Here is a 21,571-nt window from a genome sequence, read left to right as displayed (position 1 = left end):
CATCGCCTCATTAAAAGCTAAACTTCACAACTTGTCGCACCCACTAACATTCATGCGTTTAGCAGAGTTAAAGGTTGGGGAAGAGTATAAAATAGTTAGGGTCAGCAATCTTAGTACTCAAGGTGGAGTAAAAATCTGGGATCACAAAAGTGGCGCTGGAAAAGAGTACTTCAAGATATCCTAAGACAAGATGCAAGGTCGATTTGGACCCATCGTCAACCCGTATAGCCCCGGGGAGGGCCCAAAGTGAGGTCTACAGGCCAAAAACGGTACTTTTAGGCATCCAGGGGCCACCCGGGGCATTTCCCAGGAAACGGCTATCTCCCAAAAGTTGCGGAATTTATCTAGGAAAGCACCCCCGGAGTCGCGGAGCTGTGCGACATGATCTTCAGCTTAGCCTTTCGACATTTATGCCCCAAAACGGCGGTTTTTGGCCAAAATTTGCCTTTTTCGACTATATTTCCGAAAATATCGATCCCACGGTAAAATGATCGAAATAAAATCGTCTCGTCGCGTCAAGATGCATCCGATAACGTATAGTTTGTCACCAGGAGTGAACCGGTTCAACCGGAAGTGCCCACTGCACCTCCGGACACACTGGTTTCCGCGCCGAAACTTTTTAATGAAGTCGTCTACTCACGGACAGACGCACATGAGGGTGTCATTTGGACACCGGAAGTGCCACGCAGTAACCGGCAGTAACACGTAGAGGTGCGTAATTATGAAGATAACGAGTAAAATAATTTTTTGCTGGTATCAGATTAGCCATTTAACTGAAGGTGGAGATGGTTTTATACCTTTGGATGTAAGATACCATTTTGCCATAGGTGAGGAAAATCTTGTACACAGTGATCAAAGAAGTGCTTCAGACTCAGCCATTGCACCAAATCTATATAACTACTTACGACTAAAATAAAAACCGTGCAGTTAAAAAAAAAAACATAAACAAAAAACAACCTCGGGTACAGGAAATTTTAAGACAATGTCCAACAAATAAGTAAAAAAGAAGTTAAAGAAAAATGGCTATTAAAATAGCATTTTATGTTCAGGTGGTCCTAAAAAGTGCCTTTTGGATCGTTGAAAAGAATCACTTCTTCAGACGACGACAGGCACTCACGTATACTCGGGTTCAGCAGAATCGATTCACTCAATGACTCTCTCAAACCACAGGCGGGCACATCGATTTAAGCGACATTAAAAATCATGATAGGCTATAGCCATTGCTTGTTTATAGACGATTTGGGCAACCTCTGGATAAGAAGAAATCAGGAAGAAATGCGACAGGCGTCATGGCCACCCAATATGGCCGCCCATGGGAGAGATAGGGCTGGCGGCTATGATGCCAGTAGATTTCTTCCTGATTTCTTCTAATCCAGAGGTAGCCCAAAGCGTCCATGTGAACTTTATCCACCAAAACTTGGCGTGAATATATTTTTCAAATAACGTTCGTTCACCCTAAAACCAAAGAAGCATTGACTAAAAAATCAGTAACGTGGAAGAGCACATCTTTGCTCACTGTGTACAACATGTTCCTTACCTGTGGCAAAAGGGTATCTTACATCCAAAGGTATAAAACCATCTCCACCTTCAGTTAAATGGCTAATCTGATACCAGCAAAAAATTATTTTACTCGTTATCTTCATAATTACGCACCTCTACGTGTTACTGCCGGTTACTGCGTGGCACTTCCGGTGTCCAAATGACACCCTCATGTGCGTCTGTCCGTGAGTAGACGACTTCATTAAAAAGTTTCGGCGCGGAAACCAGTGTGTCCGGAGGTGCAGTGGGCACTTCCGGTTGAACCGGTTCACTCCTGGTGACAAACTATACGTTATCGGATGCATCTTGACGAGACGAGACGATTTTATTTCGATCATTTTACCGTGGGATCGATATTTTCGGAAATATAGTCGAAAAAGGCAAATTTTGGCCAAAAACCGCCGTTTTGGGGCATAAATGTCGAAAGGCTAAGCTGAAGATCATGTCGCACAGCTCCGCGACTCCGGGGGTGCTTTCCTAGATAAATTCCGCAACTTTTGGGAGATAGCCGTTTCCTGGGAAATGCCCCGGGTGGCCCCTGGATGCCTAAACGTACTGTAGACCTCACTTTGGGCCCTCCCCGGGGCTATACGGGTTGACGATGGGTCCAAATCGACCTTGCATCTTGTCTTAGGATATCTTGAAGTACTTTTTTCCAGCGCCACTTTTTTGATCCCAGATTTTCACTCCACCCTAGTGTTGGGGGCGCTGCGCTGCGCGAGCGATGCGCCGGTGCGGGCGCAAACGCCGCCGCGTTGTACCCACCCACTGGGCGCTGCTGTGAATAAGACTCGCGTTGTTTTTGGACTCGGCATACCGTCACGTGACCCGGGCGCGGCAGGACATCCTGGCCGCTCCCTCGCCTTGAATGACAAGCGTATTCCTTTGCAGGACGAGCAGCAGTCTGTTCACGACCACCGTTCAACGGACGTGTCCATCGATTGGACTGAGCGGTAAGTTTAAAGCGGAACAGCTCCTCCCCCTCCTCATGCGAGAGTCGTCGCGCGACGTGCGTCCCTGGCGGTTGGGGAGCGGGCGCAGCGCTGGGGTGGCGGCCCTTATGTTGGGCGGACACGCGTGCTTAGCATGCCTGAAGCATGGCGCGGTGGGCGATTCGAGAATAGGATAGCCGACGAAATAAACACTTTTGACACAATTTCGGTTTGTTTGTTTGTTTGTTTGTTGAACTAGGTTTGTGCTGATATATTTTACTTTTGATCTCCATAGATTCCATGAAGCACGTTCCCACCGCAACGGCTGGTTCGCCGTTGCTGACCCCGGCTGCCGAGGGTAGCAACAGGTCTCCGTCGCACTGCACCCTTGCCGTGCGACCAGACCACTTACAATTTTATATCACTCCCTGATACACCGTAAAAAAGCGTGTTTCTTGGCGCAAGAAGCGTAGAAGAACATTTGCTTTTCAATTGGCATTTTCACTTGGTACAAGGTGAATTTGGGATTGTGCTAAACCAATATTTTGTGTGCTAATAATGGGCATTCCTGGGATGACTCTTCAATTTCGTGGTTAGCAAACAATTACACCAATATATTATGTATTACAGAATTTTGTGCTGCCTGGTGCTGTGCCTTTTCATATATTGCCTCCACTTTCTTACCTTCTATTAGTTTTCGTTTATAATGTAAAATATGCACTAACTAAGACTTGTGCATTGGCATGTATAATTTTGTAAATAGCCCTGCACGAATGCGATATGCGATAATTATGGCTACGTAGTACGTAGAAAAATCCTTTATTGCGTACACACAGTGAATAAGGATTTGTAGACTGCCCTAATAGAAAACGAAGGTCCTCCGGAGTCCCAATTTTGAAATCCCTCCGTAGGTCCTATTCCAAATCCCCCTGAAGTACCAAAAGGGGGCAAAACAGGACTTAGGGATTTGGAAGAATCGCAGCCTCCGAAGTCCCGCGGAAGTCCCTCCGATGGTACGCTCCATTCTGTACTGCAAAGCGCTACAGCGCTCCTATTTGTCTCTAACTACGTCGAGTATGTACCTATACACACACATATAGAGTATCTACGGCCCATCTGATGTCGTCTGACGTACTTAAAATTGTCCAGGAAGCCTCCTTCTCTACCTTCTGAAAATGGCACCAAAAGGCGGGCCGGAGAGAAAAGGGACTTCGGAGGGATTTCACCAAAATGGAACTTCGGAGGGATTTCACCAAAATGGAACTTCGGAGGGATTTCAAAACAAGCGAAATCCCGTTCTAGTCCCTCACAAATTTGAGGGACTACTTTGGAACAAACTAGGGACAGAATAGGACCTTCGTTTTCTATTAGGGTGGATCGGTTGCGAGGCCGAGCTTTTATAAAAATAACCGAATTAGGCGAACACTTCGCTTCACTACCGTTCAGGTGGGTAGGGAAGTCCAACAACAAAATCATTGGATGAAATATTGTTACCAACTCCGTACATAACGTTTATATCAGCATTTTCTTAAAGGTCGTCCGTCAGGAGGGTTATCTGTAAAGAAAACAAAAGGGGAGAGAAAAGAGTGCCGAAACCCCTTTCTGTACTTTTCTTTGCTTGTACCCGAATGTCTATCGTGCCGCTGTAGTGCGGTGACAGAAAACGATCGCACTCACTTGGGGGTGGTTTAGGGAGGGGAGGGCAAGGTAGTTCGGTAATTGATAGGGGAGGCGGTCTCTCACCTCTTATCCCCGCTTTCTCTTTCTTCCTCTCCCCTCGCCCTTCCCTCCTGCCCCCCCACCCCCCCTCTCTTTCATTCTGTCGCTATCTCACATTCGTTCAAACGACATTTACAGGCGCATCGTGCGGCCTACCACCGCCGTGGCGATCGGAAGACGTAAAACGTCGTCGCAATAAACTGACCCTAAAGCACCGGACCATAAAACTGACTGAGAGGACGATTAATTAAGCGTACAGTGATCGATATATCGATAAAATCCTTCAATTGCGCCGCATGCTAAACCTCAGTGCTGCGCGTGGCGCGGTGGGGGGGGGGGGAGCCACCCTCTTGCTGAACCCCCGCTAAGCCACGTCACGCCGCATCTCATGCCAGCAGGAGAGAAGGGCCTGCAAGCGGTTCCTCTCGAATTTCCCGTCACCTGCAAGCTGACAACCAAAAGGTGTCGGATTCCGGTAGTCTAGGTACGTACAGCACTGAAAAAAGCTTGCAAAGAGTAGGTTTCGTAATGCAAAACAAAGACGGGTGGTCGTGACCTGCGTTTCGCACCGAGGGGTATGCGAGTAAGTATTTTATGAGTTGGGTAGGCGGGTAGGCGCAAGTTTGCTTTCACAATGAGTTTTGGAGTGGGGCACCCACTGGGCGACTGACCCCACTAAACAAGGGACTTTTTAAAGGACGAATAAATCCTTCTTAGATGCGTAGATCGACACCTTGGAATAAAAGGCGCGCACTTCAACCACTGGATCCGAGATCCACACAGTTCTTCGCTACAGGGATAGGAACTGCGTGGATCTCGGGATCAAGCATTAGCATATAAGCGTTAGCATATAAGCTAATCAATAGCTTGTGGAACTTACGTTTTTTTCCGTGTTGTCGTCGATCGCCACGAACTTTAGCAGATTTGCAGCAAACCGTAATCGGAGAGGAAATTCTTAGATTATCAGCTGAAAGATCTTTTAACTTTTCCCTCTTTCCCTCAAAAAGACCGGTCAGTGGAGTGATTTGGCCACGCTAGAGAGCGCACAGGCCCCTCCAGGCTACGCGTGTGTGCCGCAGCCTGCCGCAGGACAAGAACTATGAAATACCGGCCTGCAAGAACTCTGCTGCTAAGACCGTAATTTTAATCAGTCGGCCCTATAAACAACTTTTGTTTTCCAGTGTGGCGTGGGCTTGGATCGTTGTGGATGCGGTACGCGGCACACAGGCGGCGCACATATGTGGTGGCGGCGCTGTCGCTGCGTGAGGTAAAGCCCCCATCCTCTCGAATTATTTTCGCAGTTAGGGGTCCTAGTAGCCTGTCCCTACCAAACCCTTTTATTTTCCACAACCTCCCTCACCCCCCCACCACCACCACCTCACAGCCTCCTTCACCCTTCACCTCCCCCTTCCCTTTTTCTCTTTTAAACTGCCTGCCTGTCTGTCGTCGTCTTTCTCCTCCATTGTCTCCCCCTCTTTCCCCCTTCTCTCTCTCTCTCTCTCGTCGCCACTCCGAGCCACTCCCTCCTTATCTCTCCCACGCGCGCCTTGCGTTCGACGCGTGCGGCGAGAGACGCCCAGCCTATGACGCCTATGGAGAGCCTAACGGTGTCGCGAGACAATGTGTTGCCACGAGGCGCCGAGAGAGGTGCCAAGAGGCGCGGCAAGCGTCTGGTCGTCGGGCCATGGGCCGGGCCCTGGCCCACACCCATGGAGCCATCGGGCACGGGTACGCCCGTGCGCCACGCGAGGTCCAACAGTGCGAGGGTTTTACTGCTTGAAGAGAAGAGAAGGGGTTCGGTACGGACGGGTAAGGGGGAGGGGGGCAAATGTTGTCTCTCCGATTGACACCTGGCCACGCTGGACCCCGGCCGGGACAACATGGGTGTGGCCCATGCACTTGAAGCTGGCCACTGCGGGTATTCTCCAGCGGAGGTCTGGCTCTGGTGCACGTTGATGTGATTCCGCCATAGTCACGTGGTGGGCGTCGTTGCAGTGGGGCGGGCCGAGGCCGAGGCCCTGTCGGATATCCTGGGGCGTTTCATTTCCAGATTTAGTGTAAAATCATCGCGTAAAATTATGAGTTTGATGACTTTGGGGCCACAAGTTGGATGGAAACAATATTGGTGCAAAGCAAAGGCACATCTCGTTCGACATTTGCCTTCTCGTTTGTGCGGGGGCGGTGCGTGCGGGCCGGCGCGTGGAGGCGTGCTTGGGCTGGAACGGGGAGCGGCGAGGGGCAGAGCTCGGCGAAGGCTCATCAGCGTAGCGCCCCAGACGACACCCACTCCGTCCTGTTGGTCGCGTGGTCGCGAGCATCATACCCAGGAAAATAAAGCGAGCTGGCGTGTTAGTGTGCACATTTGCACTGTGCTGCTAACTCTCAGGAAGATTGTTTCAGGTATGGCAGCCTCTGAGACAACTGTTTTTATTTTCGGGACTATGCCGTAGTCTACGAAATTCGGTGCGAGAGGGAGAGGAGAAGGTAGGGGGAGAGAGGAGTGGGGGAAATAAAGGAATCGAGGTTTGGATTTCTTGTTCAAATATTATACTTGTGCCAAGTGTAACGAGGGGGGTGGGGGGCCTCCTGCAATTTTGTGCTCCCTTCACGTGTATTTCTCGTAGGCAATTGTTAATGGTTTTGATATTTTTCTGAATATTTTGTATTTCTGTGTACAATTGTATAACTTGGCCCCCCGTGACCCCTTGGTCTGCACAAGTAGGACTATTAGTCCTAAGAGAGAGAGAGAGAGGGGGGGGGGGAGTGTGTGTGTATGAGAGAGAGAGAGAGAGAGAGAGAGAGGGGGGGGGGGAGTGTGTGTGTATGAGAGAGAGAGAGAGAGAGAGAGAGAGAGATAGAGAGAGAGAGAGTAATGAAGATTACTACTACAGAGTGTGGTTTAAGTTTAAATGAGCGCGACATAAGTTATGCATTAACGTGTGACGTCCTCTCGTTAGCTTCCTCCTTTGTGAGCCGCGCTGTGCCTGGCTGTGCCACGCCTGCATGAGTGGCAGCCTTGGTGGATGAGAGGGAGCGCCTGGGTGACGTAAGCGTGTTGGCCGTGCCGCTGGCCAGCACTCACTGCCACGTCTCCTCACTGGAATGCCGTCAAAATCGCACCATTTTACGTTGTGCGTGTTTGCCCCTCACCCCTCCGTTGTGTGTGAAAAGGGGTTAGAAGCGAAAGGGGGCTTTATGAATGCGAGCCCTAGTGTGCCGTGTCACGGGCGACACACTTCAAGGCACGATCCCTGTCCTTGAAGATGTATCCATCAATTGCTATTTGTTGGCAGGCATGATTGTATAACTATGACGGTTTCAGATTGGGGGGACGAGAGACATTTTACTGCACAACTCCTCACCTTGTCAAACAGCCGCAGCTCGTCCTTGCATCAGTGTGGACGTTTGATTGCCACTGATCCAGTGCCAGGGAATTCCCTTCGATGACGTTCATGATGCCGTTTAATTCAAAACGTGGAATATTTAAAGACTATGCGTGATGATCATTATTGAATTCTGCTCACTAAAGATTTTGAGTGGAATATCGTCTCTGCAAATTTTAACAACGACCAACACCACAACAACAACGAGGAGCGTGCACTGTGACTCGAGGTGCAAAATGGACCGACATCTGCACTGTAAAAAATATTGTTGTAACTTAACAGCAAATTTGTTGTTAAGTTTATCATTGACTCGTGTAGTTGTAGAACAGCTTCGTTTGTCAAACAACGGCAAAAGTTGTCCAGTAACAGTAATAAAAAAAGTCAGCAAAAAGAAAATGGTGTCCAATAGTCCAATATCAACAATGCATTGACAACAAACGTGGTTGTTTTTCAACAACTTCTGTTGTTCTCGAACAACTGAGCTGTTGGTCAACAACTGAGCTGTTTTTTAACAATTAATTTTTACAGTGTGATTTCACGCTGGGCCTTCCCTTTTAACTTCCACGCGTGATTCATATGAATTATTTTGGCGACTAAGAAAAATTATAACGTCGAAAAATGTAAAGTGCAGACAGTCGGTGATCGGTGGCTGGAGCGTCGACTCGGCTTGACTCATAACTCAGCCTCTCTTACACATATTACTTCCGACCTTGCTCACGGTCAGGCGTTTATAATGGCTCGCTGTGGCCCGACATGCCTTGGCAAGCTTTGCCATTCCTTGTCTCGCGGGCCTCCACCAGGCCTCCGCCAAGTCTCCGCCAGCTCAACATGTGCACATAGCTCTACAAATGTGCAACAGCTAATAGAAAATACTCGACGACAAAAAGTGGACGTTATAGGCTGCAGAATAAGAAGTAAAGATGCACTGCACAGCGGCCACATGAGCAATAGTGCACGGCTGTCATTTACATGTGAGACTTGTGTTCTCAAGGGGAGTGCCACCTCAAGAACTTAGACGTATTCCCTGTCGAGTTGGGGTTAAAAATATTGCATAATTATCTACAGCTTTCTTTATTTTTATTATTTCAAAGAAATCTCACAGGCCACGGTTTAACTGTACACATACTGAGACATTTCTAGTATTGATATTGATTGCTTGTGCTGTCTTCCTCTCGCAGGCAATGTATGTATCTTAGAGCGAAAAAAAAAAGTCTTTTATAATTATTGGTCAGTGGGCGGGAATGAAGGACTTAAAACTTCAGCAAGAGTTCAAAAAGAGTACTGACATCAGATTCAATCAAACTGTAGAAAATGAATATTTGTATGACGAAAACTTTTGAAAAGCTAAGAATATTTCAGAATTGTGATCGACTATGTTATATTATTTCGAATTGTTTGCACTGACAACACACAATCTTAATCAATGATATCACCTTGACACAATCGTTTTTGTACACGTTTGGAGGTAGTTCTCTGCCTTTTGCCTAAGACGTTTGTGCCATAGCTATCGCATACCAGCAAGAAACGAGAAAAACCACAATGTATATAAAAGAACCACATAAAATACAAAAAGTAAAGAAAACAATAATAGCCGAACCGAAGCGTTCCCTGGCATTTTGAATGAGCCGAAGGTAAAGGTTTCCCGTTTTGATAATTTCGGACATTTATTTTTGCTGTTCTCAGACTAGTGCTTTCCGAAGAAGGTGCGCCGCTTCCTTGGCGCCAACTCTATATTTGCCTATTCGTGCGTGCATAGCTCCCGTGAAACGCTTTCCTTATTCACTCCCGAGTTAGCGTCTCTTTGGCACCGCAAACATTCACGTGTGCAGGGCGCGTCGCTTGCGCCACGCCCAAGCCACCATACTATTGTTGCAACGCGCCGTGGCACCGTGCCCAGGGCCTAAATCAATCCGAGCCTATTAAAGTACACGTCATTTGAATACAGGGGGTTTTCTTCTAGAGGTCTCCATCTCCAGTGACAGGCTGAAAAACAAACAACAAAAACTTAACACCAAGACCGTGTGGTGTTGTTGAGGCTGAAGATGGATACGTAAATGCAATTTTAGCGTAAACAAGTACCGTGGAATGGATCATTGCCCCACCTACTCACTGCAGGCATGTCCGGGGAAACCAGTTTCTTACCTTGGGCGGCCTAATTGCTGGAGTGGGAAGAAGAGAGATACGGACTGCTTCATAGAACAATGCAGAGGAGCGACCGGAGCACTCGAAAATGAGAATATAACGCGAGTGTGTTTTTTCGTCAGCATTGTTCGTTCATGGTCTGCGGGCAGAAGACGGACGCACTTTCTTCACCGCTAAAATACTTGACGAGGAAGCTGTTTGTCTTTAATAGAAAAAAGCTGGTCCGATGCTGTTGGCAATGCTGGAGGAAACAACCGCGCAGCGAGGTGAGCAGCAGCGGACAACCTACTCTACCTGTTTCGTTCTTGATATTTGTGAGTTCATCGTCAAGAAGAAAGAAAACGGCGTAGTGATTTTCCGTGTACAATCGCGGAAAATTGGATTTATCACATTAAAGATGTTGCGTTGATCAACTCGAGTGCCAGATCGCGAACGGAGAAGGAAGCAGCTCATAATTAACGAGCATTACGCAACAGAGGCCGAGCGACAAGAGACAAATCGGTTTATTTCCACCAACAAGGAGACAAGCCGAAAGCAGACTTTCGTCGTCGTGTTTTGATGATGTAACGATCAAGGTAACGATGTCTGCACTGGAGGAGGCCTCAATTGCTCGTGACCACACGGTAATACGTCTTCTTGAAGGCGGTGACAGCGTCAGTGTGTCGTGGGCGACGTCAGACCAGGCTCGACCTCGTGACCACACCGCATTCAGGTACACGCGCTGGCACTCATGTGTGTGTGAACAAAGTAATTCTTAAAGTATGTTGCACCGCCCCTTCTATACCGAAAATACAACAGTGAAACAGTTCCACCAGCACAAAAATAGAACAAGATTTCCACTTTAAGCGGAAATCTCGTCCTTAAAAAGTGAGACTGTTCTATCTTGTACTTCCACAGGCTACTAACCCCATGTTTCAAAGAGTGACACAGTTTCCTACAGTCAGAAACAACGTGGTCTACGTAAGACGTGTCTTGTCTTGCTGTTAGATTTTTGCGCAGATTTTTGGGTTACTCGACAACTCAAGACTGATTTTGCATGCATGCGCATTCAGTCACTGCGCGTCAGTCATGATCCGCAGGAGATGTGGTCAGAGAGAAATAGAGTGCCAAATCGAAATCGATTCGACGTCGATTTCGAATTTTCATCGATTTTGAGGACAAAATCGAATCGATGTCGAGTCGAATTTGACAATGACGACCGACCATTTATCTATATTGCATTTCTACCTGGGGTAGGGTAGTAGCTCTCACAATGTGGAGAGAATAATATCGCCTCTACATATTTTTGAGAATGTGGGGTCTCATTGGCAATTACCCTACCCGAGCACCGAGCACCCACTCGAATAATTAAGAAGTCAGAACGACGTGGCGGGCAAGTGTGGTGCCGAGTGGCGCAGGCCGAGGTGGAGGAAGGAAGACGAGCAGCGCGTGGAAGAAGGAAGGAGAGGAAACGGCACGCACTCTACTTACCTCCCTTCCGGCGAATGACAATGACAATCGTGGGATTAATTGCACCCATTCGGTTATTCCGGACTATGACTGGGCTAATGATGCTGTAATTGCGAGTCGTGCGTGCTGCCGCCGAGTCGGGCGTAGTCGGGTGGAGCCAGTGGTTTGGGGTCACGAGTGAAGCCACTTGAGAAAACCTTCTCCCGAGTCTTCTCGCCCCCCCCCCCCCAATTTCTCTCTCTCCGAAAAACCACGAGGACGCACAGTTGCTGCTCACAATAAACATGGTTTTCCTCAACTGTGCCTCCTGTCATGTACACGTTACAAATAGTATGTTATGCAAGCCCATGCACATCGTTTAAGTTGATAGGATGTTTAGAGCACGGTTCTACCCCTTGCCAACTGCACCAGATGACCAGAATGAGAATGTCGCTTTTCAGACACGATTCAACATTTATAAAAATCAGCCACGATTTGCAATTCTGTCTCTGCACTCGCGTGAAGAAAAACTGTAAGGGTTTTGTATACTCCGGCGTACTGTATCACTAAAGAAAAATGCAAAGGCTCAACACACTGTGACGCACTTCGTACTTTTTTAAGTGTTCTCCTCGGCACTGTAAAAAATATCGTCGTAAATTTACAAAAAAATTGTAAATTTGAATTATAATTAAAGTTGTAAATTTACGAGAGCACATTTTTTACTCGCCAATGGATTTGAAGTCGATACAGTATACTGCATGTATTTTTACGATTCCAAATTGTAATTTTACAACTTGCGTCAAGGAAAATTTTCCTGTAAACCTATCTACTATTTTTCACAGTAGGTATTTGTGCATAATCAGTGTGCAACTCCTCTGTTGAGCATTCCCAACACAATAACGAACAAAATGAGCTAAGGAGAATTATTAATTTAACTCAATAGTGTAACTTGAAAATTTATTTGGAACAATTCAAAGTGCCTCTTTCAAAAAGAGACAATACTTCGACATGGTAATAATTTCAACAGTGATAAGGGAGAACTAGAACATGTAAAACATTGCGAGTCGGTCTGCATCGTGGGAACGTCTCACTCGACACCTTTCTTTGCTGCAGTTCTGTGCAGTTTTGTCGTGGGCTGTAACTAGACCACACGTCGTGTTTAGACCGTAAATTGCTCCCTGCCTATTTGCTCGCAGTAGGGCCCCTCCTTCCCATGCCCAGTTTTGCACCCGTCGAACTGCCATTCTCTCTAGCATTCTTGCTGTTGCTCCTCCCACTCGGCCGATTGATTGGTCGCAAACACACGCTACACATATGCTCTCTCTCACACACACACACCCATCCTCGCGCACAAGCGCGCTCGCAAAATCCCAGCTTACCCCTCGCCAACTTCGCCAATCCCTGATTCGCATGCCGCCATGGCACTCAACACAACCACCCACCCCCACACATGGGGACGCGCCGCGTGTGTGAGTGTGTGCGCGCTCCACCCTAGCCACCCCTCGGTGTGTCGGAGGGGACCGGAGGGGAGGGGGAGTTCTTTGAGGGCGCCATGACGGCTGTACATCGCGGGGCCGCCGCTATCCTGCCGCGCGCCCTCCTCCACGTGAAGTGGATGGATCATATAACATCCAATACAAGGGGAAGCATTCCACCCCCGTGTTATGAGATTGAAAGCGAAGAAGATAGAGAGACCCAGAGAGAGCGGGTGAGAGAGAGAGAGAGAGAGAGAGAGAGAGAGAGAGAGAGAGAGAGAGACGAGGCGCGTGCGAGAGGGAGCGGCACGCGTGCGTACCCCTAGTATTCTTTAACGGCTAGCGCGGCGCGTAGAACTCTTCTTGCAAGCGTTGATGATGACAGAAGTTAACTTTTAGACGGAGATGGAGGCGTGGGATGAGGAGAAGGTGTTTGCTGTTCGTGTTTGCCGAGGCGGGCGGCGCCCATCTTCATTATATTTGCGAATGTGCTGCAAATCCCTCGTAATTGAGATACTATACTTTTTCTCGTTTGCTATGTGCTTCTTTTTAGTTGTTCCCCTCTTATGGTTGGTTGCAAACGCAATATAACGTTTCCCCGTCCTCCCTAAATTTTCCTGGGGTCCAACAACCTTTGGAAACCTAGAGTTTTTCAAATTAATTTTGCGGACTTAATGTTTTGTAGTTTTGTGCTCCGTACCTGCTCTACGTAGAATTTGCCCAGGAAGAATTCTTCCCTCGAAAATTTGAAAAAAACAATTACGAAGACGACATTAAATTGGAACAAATGAAAAACTATCAGCCAAACCAAACCTATCCGGTAAAATCGTTCCCAACCGCTCCTTCTCTCTGTACAAGCGAAGCTAATCCTTTCACTGGAAAAATAAAGGTATAGGACTTAGTACCGCATGGGTGCTACATTTTAATGCCATTGCTAAGGCACGAAAGTGTCCAAAAGCATTAAATTCCAACAGCTTTGGGCAGTAAACAACCCTTCGAGTCTTAGCTTTGTTTTCTAGTGTCGTAAATATGAAAACCACTCTTTGTAAGGAACTCATAAGAGCGCCCTTCCTCCCACTCTCGTCCCACGACGCAACACGACATGCGAGGTTTTAAACGCAATAATGCCCCTTTAGATTTCCCGGCCCGATTGATAAGCTAGAGTGAGCGCGGCCCGGCCCCCGGCCCCCGCGGCGCTGCCCACGCTTCCCGTCCAGCTCACACCTCCGGTTGACAAGCTCGTCGAATAATTCTCTCCTTGGCGTGTCGGGCTGTGAGCGCTAGGCGTTCTAACGGCAGCCGGGAGCCCTCATCTGCATGTCGCGGCTAGCGCAGCGCCGCGCAGCCGTTACCAGTGGCGGAAGCAGCAGCGCCCTTCGCGCTCGTGGGAGCGAGTGTGTGTGTGTGTGTGTGTGTGTGTGTGCGTGTGCGTGCGTGTGTGCGTGTGTGTGCGCGTGTGTGTGTGTGAGTGAGTGCGTGTGTGTGCTCGTGTGAGTGAGTGCGTGAGCGGGCGAGAGGAGAGCACGCTGCTGTGCACCCTGGCCCCCGGCGAGCGGCCAACTCGACTGACTTGTTAATTAGCGGGGAATGGACTGGGCTGTTGGCCCGGCGCGGTCCGGCGGCGGCGGCGCGGCACATCAGAAAGAGGAAAAGGTATGAGTGGAATTCCCGAACCGCAAAATTCAACATTCCGCCGTGCCCGGGGCTGCCCTTGCCCTGGCGCCCGGCCGCGCTCCCGCAGCGCCGGCTTTCTCATATCCCGAGCTCGCGGCCGGTCTCTCTCTCTCTCTCTCTCTCTCTCGCTCTCTCTCTCGCTCTCGCTCTCTCTCTCTCTCTCTCTCTCTCTCTCTCTCTCTCTCTCTCTCTCTCTCTCTCTAACGCACACGCATGCTCAAGTGAGTGAGAGAGCGAGTTGTAACTTGTGCACCTGTTCAGAGCCCGGGACAGGCCCCCCGGCGAGGCTTTCGTGCAATTACCTAATTATCGGCGATGATATGCAGAAGGCGCTCGGTGCAGCTGATGGGACCCGCACCTGGCCCCCGCATCGGCCAGCCGTTGGGCCGAGTAACGAGATGAGGCGGGAGGCCTCCATGTAAACGAGCCTCGCCCGCTTATCAACGCACAGTATCAGGGGGGAAAGGGAAACATGTTCCGCAGCCATATTTATGTATTTCTTTTGTTGTGTAGTGCGCATCTTTTCGACCGCCACCTCGAGTTGCTCTTCGTGTCTCGCTTGATAATGCACTCGGTTGTAACTGTGATTTCGCCCCACACGACGTCACTATTACGCCAAGAGTGAGGAAGTCTCACACATAGGAGCGCGCTTGGGAGATTATTTCCAAAGAAAGTGGACGGTCTCTCGAGACATCGCAATTGATATAAGAGTACGAAGAATTCTGTGCAACCGTAATATACAGGAAATTTCCTTGTATACAGAAAAGTTTCTTTGTATACAACAAAGAAAAATTGGCTTTGTATTACGGTTGCACAGGATTCTTTGCAATACAAGAATTTTTCTTCATATGGATTTAAGAGATGGAAAGAGAAATAACACCGAATAAGCGGGTGAGGGGAAAGGGGGCGTTTCCTTCTACTGGATAAATCCGCTGATACCGTGAATTTAACAGTTGACTTTGACAATTTGAACTGTCGACTGTCATATTATGATTTTAGACACATGGGAACCAAATACGTGTCTCCTTCAGAGATAGGTAGGTACGACTGAAAACCACTTTTTAAACTAGAAAACGAAGCCCTCTGGGAATTCCGTAAGGGGGTTGAAGGTAAATGTATATAGGTCAGTTTTTAACGCGGTGGGGCGGGTGGCGCCTAGACTTTTGAACCCAAGCGCCCCGGCGCCATAGGGCCCCCAGGCCCCGAACCTGCCCAGAGCTGGACGGCGAGGCCCGAGCCGAGGCCCCACCGGGGTTGCGGTCAGACGGGGTGGAACCTGATCACACGCGAGAGTGGCGTTCGTGGAACGCTTCATTAAAACGCGATTTTCCATCTCCTTCGCCACGAGACCCTAATATGAAAAGGGGGAGGAGGAGGGGATTGAGTGTGGGGCGGGAGGAGTAATTTAGTGGAAAACAGAGGAGCTACAGCAGAAAGGGTCGGGGTATCGGCAACGACAAGCGCCGCTTTAAAAGGCGTTAAAGTAACGACCGTCTCCGTGAAGTGCTACATTCGAACAACACCTGACCGGCACCATCGCACGCGGCTCTTTTTAGCGTCTTAGAGTAGCGAAAACTGGAGCTGCGCATTGGGCTGTGAGTTTCATTTCCACATGCACGGGAGCTCTTTGCTGTTTTCTCTTTCTATTCCATGCATAAATTCACGAATCGATTTTTTTTTTTCGACTGGCGGTGGCCGTCGCAGGCATTGTCTCTCCGTGTTCATGCTGTGAGGTTTTGGTCTGGAATGAGACCGGCGGCGCTCGCTCGCCTATGCGGCCCGGCCCGGGCCGCTTGCAGGCCCACGCCTCAGTAACCTGCTTTGAATATTCATTCCGGCAGTACTCGCTGCTCACATTTATCCCCCGTAATTGCGTCGCATTATACCAAACAAGTTGACGAGCCTTTTCCTACCGGGGCATGCTGCCGCCGCCACCGATGTGGCGTGGCGTAGCGCGGGGGGCGCGAGCCCCGCGGCGGGCGAGGGGCGGGGGGGAGGGGGGGGGGGGATAAGAGCAACCACGAGATCACTTTGATACAGGGTGGCCTGAGAACAACTGGCTATTCTACACACACTACCCTACAAACTACACCACTGAGGCACAATATCCTAGGAAAAATATTGCCCAGTTACAAAGAGTTTCAATAGTAAAATTTACTCGTTTCATGACACAGTCCGTTTCAGCGTATTTACACTGCCGAACCAGCGGGAACGCTCTACGTCATTCCAATATTTCCATGGAAAGCTGTGAGTAAGTAACGCAGCAAGTTGGCGAAGTGTCACAGTTCACTGGTTAAACAAACGTAAGACTGGTTAACACATTTTGAGGAAGTTGCACTGATACATCAAAAGTAGAACTCAATGGCAGATTTTGATCAAAAATAAAAATCTAACAGTCGGTCTCTTTTTTTCGTCCGGCAAAGCGGTATTTAAAAGTTCATCCCATACAAGAGAAAATATCTTTCACGCACTCAAGCAAACACACTCACACACACAATACAGTTAGACAATCACAGCATGTGCTCTACACTGAAACCAGCCTAAGGGCCGACTTTTCAAGCCACACATTCAGCATACACTGTTACAAGTAGTTGTTAAATAAAAACAGCACTTTTAGTGATGACTGTGTCGTTGACAAACAGCAATGTTGTTGAAATTCGAGATCAACAAAAGTTGTCGGAAGGCAACGATGTTTGTTATGAATTCCAAGCAAGAAATGTGTTGTTCATCGACAACGTTTGTTGCAACTGAACGATTTAAGTTCATTCCGGATGACCTTTTTGTGGCTTGACAACAGTTGTTGTTACATTACAAGTCGATACTGTTGTACAACAGAACGGTACATTGAAAAACTTAACTGCTTGGCTGTTAATTTACAACATTTTTATTTTTGTACAGCGTAGGAGTTTCTAGGCGGGATGAAGTCGGACCCTAGTTTAGCCTCACCACATTCCGGAATACAAGACAAGTGCACACATGACGATGCAGGCTGAACCGGCACACCCAGGGCCCTCGCCTCGTCTCCCGCCTCCCCCACGCGGGCCGCAAGCCACGGAGCACGTGCATGTGCACGTGGACGAGCGACCGGCGACTTTCAAATCTGGGGGGCGCGCGGGGCCTTGGCTCGGCGCTCCTGGGTCACTGACACTCCGAGACTCGTCGAGCGCTGCGATGGTGGCGAGATGAAGCTGTACATGGCAAGTCCAAGAGCACGGTATGAAGTTCCTACTGTACCCAACACCACGTAGGAACTCTATACCTCGCTACTGGATCATTACCAGAGTCGACGTGACTGAGGGACGTCCTCCGGGGCGTCTTCTTGGGGTGTTTGGCGGTCCTCTCGCAGGCGGCGGCCGTGGCAAACACGTCGCGTACATCGCTGGGCCGACGCCAGGCGGGCGGGCAGAGTCCCGCGCAGGGGGCGCAGGCAAACTTCCTAATAGCGTACTTACTCACGCGCACACACACAGACACACACACACACACACACGCACACACACGCACATTACTCACACCTTGCGCTACTAGATTGCAGTATAACAACCGGACGGCAACTTCAACTCGTTAACACGCCTACGTGTAGGAGGGGGAGGGGCTGCAGCGGAGGGGGTGCATGGAAAAGGAAAACCACTTCGTCCTGTACGCCTCCACGCGGTTCGATCGCGCCCCTGATCGAATCTATACCCCCCTCCCCCACTCTCTCTTTTCCCCGCGCACAAACAACACGGACAGCGGGGCCCGCCCTCTCGACACCAACCAGCCATTTTTTGACTGGGGTGTAGTGAACGAGGCGCTCGAAAGACTCATTTCCTTTACACTCTCTCTTCTGATTGCGCACCCAGTTTCCTTGAGTGGCTGAGATAGGCGGCTTGTCAGCTGGATTTGAAATTAATTGTTCTCACATTTTGGGGTGTTGCGGTGATTTGACTGTCAATGACCCTAAAACGATTACTATAAGTTTTCCTTTCAAGAAGTCCGCGGTGTGATCGAGTATCATCTTCGCGATGCTATGAACTACAAAGAGAGCTTTCTTGCCGATGCCGAGCCGAGTTATGTAGGAAGCGGAAAGTAGAATGATTAATGTAAATTCGTCAGAAATTTATGGTTCTAGATTTTGGGTATGTAGAAGAGAGCGAGTTCCATTTAAGAGTGTGGCCTGCTCTGCTGCCGGTGGGCCAGCTCTGCCAGCTCCGCCAGCTCAGATCGCCAGATAGGCGGCCACACTCGCCTCACGGCGCCACAGCCAGGCTGGGCCGGGCAGGGCCATCGCATGCCGACCAATTTGCCTGCTACTTATCTGACAGCTGCCTGGCCGCCCCTGCAGGCACGGCCCAGCCCCGCCAGACCAGCCAGCCCTGGGAAGGGGAACTTGTTTGCGTCTCGCGTGTAAACGGAGGAGGAAGAGAGAGACAGAGAGGAGGCCAGAGGAAGCAAAACAAACCCTTTCCTCTCAAGCTCTGCCTCCACTACCCCGACGCAGCGTCGGATCAACTTCAACAAGGGTTAGAACGACGAATGCCTCGTAGAAAAGAAGAAAAGACGAGCATTTCAGAAAGAGAATTGAACAACAAAAGATACCCTCCCTTGGGCCTTTAGTTGAGGTTTTATCCCAATTTCGTACTTTCCTCCTTCCTATACCACCACCCTTCCCTCTCTTCACAGATTTCTTTTTCATTTATTCGAGACAGCATATGAGAAAAGGTTTCCCGGTTATTAATTCGCAGGCAGGCTCCGTCCGCACGCGGCGGGCGGGGCGCAGCGGGTGGGGCGGGATGGGGTGGGGCGGGCAAGACACGGCGGGTGGGGCGAGGCGCTCCGTTATGGGGCGTCACGTCGCCCCTACGAGGAAAAGAAAAATAAAGGATCAAACGAACCTCTCCTTACTTTTTGGAGGGTCGTCTCTCCCTAGTTATCGTAGTTTGCGTACATAGCAATTTTGTATTTTTAGAACGTGCGATAAAGTGGCTATTTTGTATACGTTCGACACGCAGTCACCCTTCGGAGCCGCAGTGGTGGACCTCGTCGTTGTGTGCCAACGCGCAGCCGCGCGCCGTGCGGACGCCGAGGCGTTCATGCTGTTTGCGAATGCATTTGCATGATGCCAGGTGTGCAGTGCACATGTGCATCACAATGACGCCAACCTCACCTGTCGCTAAGTGCACCGAGCTGCCGCCCATTTTTTTATGATGCAAACTAAGGAGGAGCCTTTGCATTGTGCCGAACAGATAGGATTGATGCTTTTAGCGGATGGTTAATATTTATATACATTAGCACAGAACCCTTTGACCAAACTACGTGTGTTGTGCGTGTGTGTGTTTGTCTGTGTGAGTGAGAACGCCCATTTACGTGGAAATACTTCCTACCGTCTCTTAAATACCGGCAAGGTAAAATAAATATGGCGGTTGCCGCGGCATATTTGAACATTGGCCACAGTGCCTTTTCCTTCACATGCACACGGGGACAAAGGTAAAAGCAACTACGAGGGGGTATTCACTTCCGTAATACCCTGTACACTCCACCTGGGTATTACTTGTAATGTAATACCGAATAATTACAAAACTGCTATAAATTGGCAAAATTTTGCGTGTAATTCCGGCGTAATACCCGGTAATACCAGGTAATTCTGTGTAATACCGAGTACTCTGTACAAGTTTTATGGTAGTGAATACCCCCTCGAGCAACTACGTGGAAGTTTCCTCTTTTGCTTAAAAACACACTGTAAAAAGCTTACGAACTAAATACTTTGCAACGTTACGAACAATTTTCGTTCTTTGTATTGCAAAGAAATTGTTCGTATTGCAAAGCGATTGTTTGTAAGGCTAGACGGGTCTTACGAACAATCAGTTTGCATTACGAACTATTTGTTCGTAAGCTTACGAACAATTAGTTCGTAATACAACGCTTCAAAATCCTTCGTAAGCTACGAACGTTTTGGTTTGCATTACGAACCTATAGTTCGTAAGCAATTTACAGTGCAGGCAGCAAGTGCGCCCCGTGAAAAAGTTGTACTACTTTCCAAGTGTTAACTCTTCTCTGGCTTTGTCTCTACGAACGACAATGAATTGTGCATGCCAATAGAAGTAAACTATCTTTTGATGAGGTAACCTTTTCTAAAAACACTTTGAATGTAAGCCAAACATTTATAAACTATACAGATCTCAGAGCACACGCTGTACGCTGTGATCGCTGCGCTTTGCAACTTTTCTACATTTCTTTTTTAATGACAATTTTTCGAATTTCGGAAAATGCCAAACATATAGTATTTGCCTTTGGTAGTAACAACTGACGCAATTTAAGTTGGATTTTTAAAAAGAATTGTAAGGTGCCACTGATTTTTTTGAGGAACTACTGCAGGTTTCAAAGGCATTAGAGGAGCCAAAACTAGCACTTTACAGGGGCAGTGGCGCCTATAAAGAGCACTATATAGCGCAATTTGTCTTCCATATAGTATAGTGTGCGTGTTGATGTCACTGACCTACACGGCTTGTTTACGCCTCGTACCGGTCCAATGAACTCGGCCATGAGCCGAGCCACGCCCGGCCGCGGGGGCCCTGCCTGCCTGCTGGGGTCAACATAACATGTATACGTCGGCGGTGTTCCGACGCCGACGTCGGCACGCTGACAAAAAAAGGTGCTGTACGTACTTGCTGTAAAATGGCGCCCCCGCGCGACGTTGGTTACCCTGCAAGCGAAGCGACGTTCCGAAGTGTCTGCTGCAGCACCTGGAACAGACCAAAAGAAGTTCATATTAGTTTTCAAGTTTAGCTCAGCTTCCTAGTCCACAGCACAATGGCGAATGCTTTTCTCAAACTCGCTCCCCTTCTTCTCCTCGGACAAATTTGGGGCGCAAATCCACCATGGCGCACGCCCAGCTCAACCCCCGATTTCCCAGGGGAGTTCGACCTCGACGCTGACGAAGGGTGGGGAGGGAAAGGGCCGGCTGAGTATCCTCATCTGCATACACGGACAGAAAAACGCCTGCCCGTATGTATCTTGTTTCCAAACTCACATGCATCCATGAAAACCTGGCTCGAAAATGCTGCTCTCCCTCCCCGCTTTGGCTCGAATGCTGTCAGCCCTGCAGCACTGAAGCGAATTCAAAGGTACACAAGGTGCAGGTATTTCCATTTTGACTGCAAGCTTTTCACATTATTCTTTTAAAACTACCCCTTACAGTAACAGTTCAATGTTGTTGGACAAATACGAGAGTTGGTAGGGATGGAGGAAGGAGGGGGGGGAGGGGGGCGGAGGGGGTGCATGGAAAAGGAAAACCACTTCG

General features: G+C 48.9%; 1 long non-coding RNA gene across 1 annotated transcript in view; it reads right to left on the bottom strand.

The window, feature by feature from the left end:
* Positions 1-21,571, bottom strand: part of LOC127750278 (uncharacterized) — a 47,402-nt gene that overhangs the window by 19,243 nt on the left and 6,588 nt on the right. Inside the window, exon 2 of the long non-coding RNA XR_008011603.1 lies at positions 20,937-21,014. This is a non-coding gene — a long non-coding RNA (uncharacterized LOC127750278). The remainder of the gene's footprint in view (positions 1-20,936; positions 21,015-21,571) is intronic.

This window comes from Frankliniella occidentalis, unplaced genomic scaffold, assembly GCF_000697945.3.
Source record: "Frankliniella occidentalis isolate FOCC.00 unplaced genomic scaffold, Focc_3.1 Scaffold163, whole genome shotgun sequence".
Taxonomy (NCBI): domain Eukaryota; kingdom Metazoa; phylum Arthropoda; class Insecta; order Thysanoptera; family Thripidae; genus Frankliniella; species Frankliniella occidentalis.
Note: the sequence above shows the minus strand (reverse complement) of the source record. Positions and strands in the feature narration are given on the sequence as shown.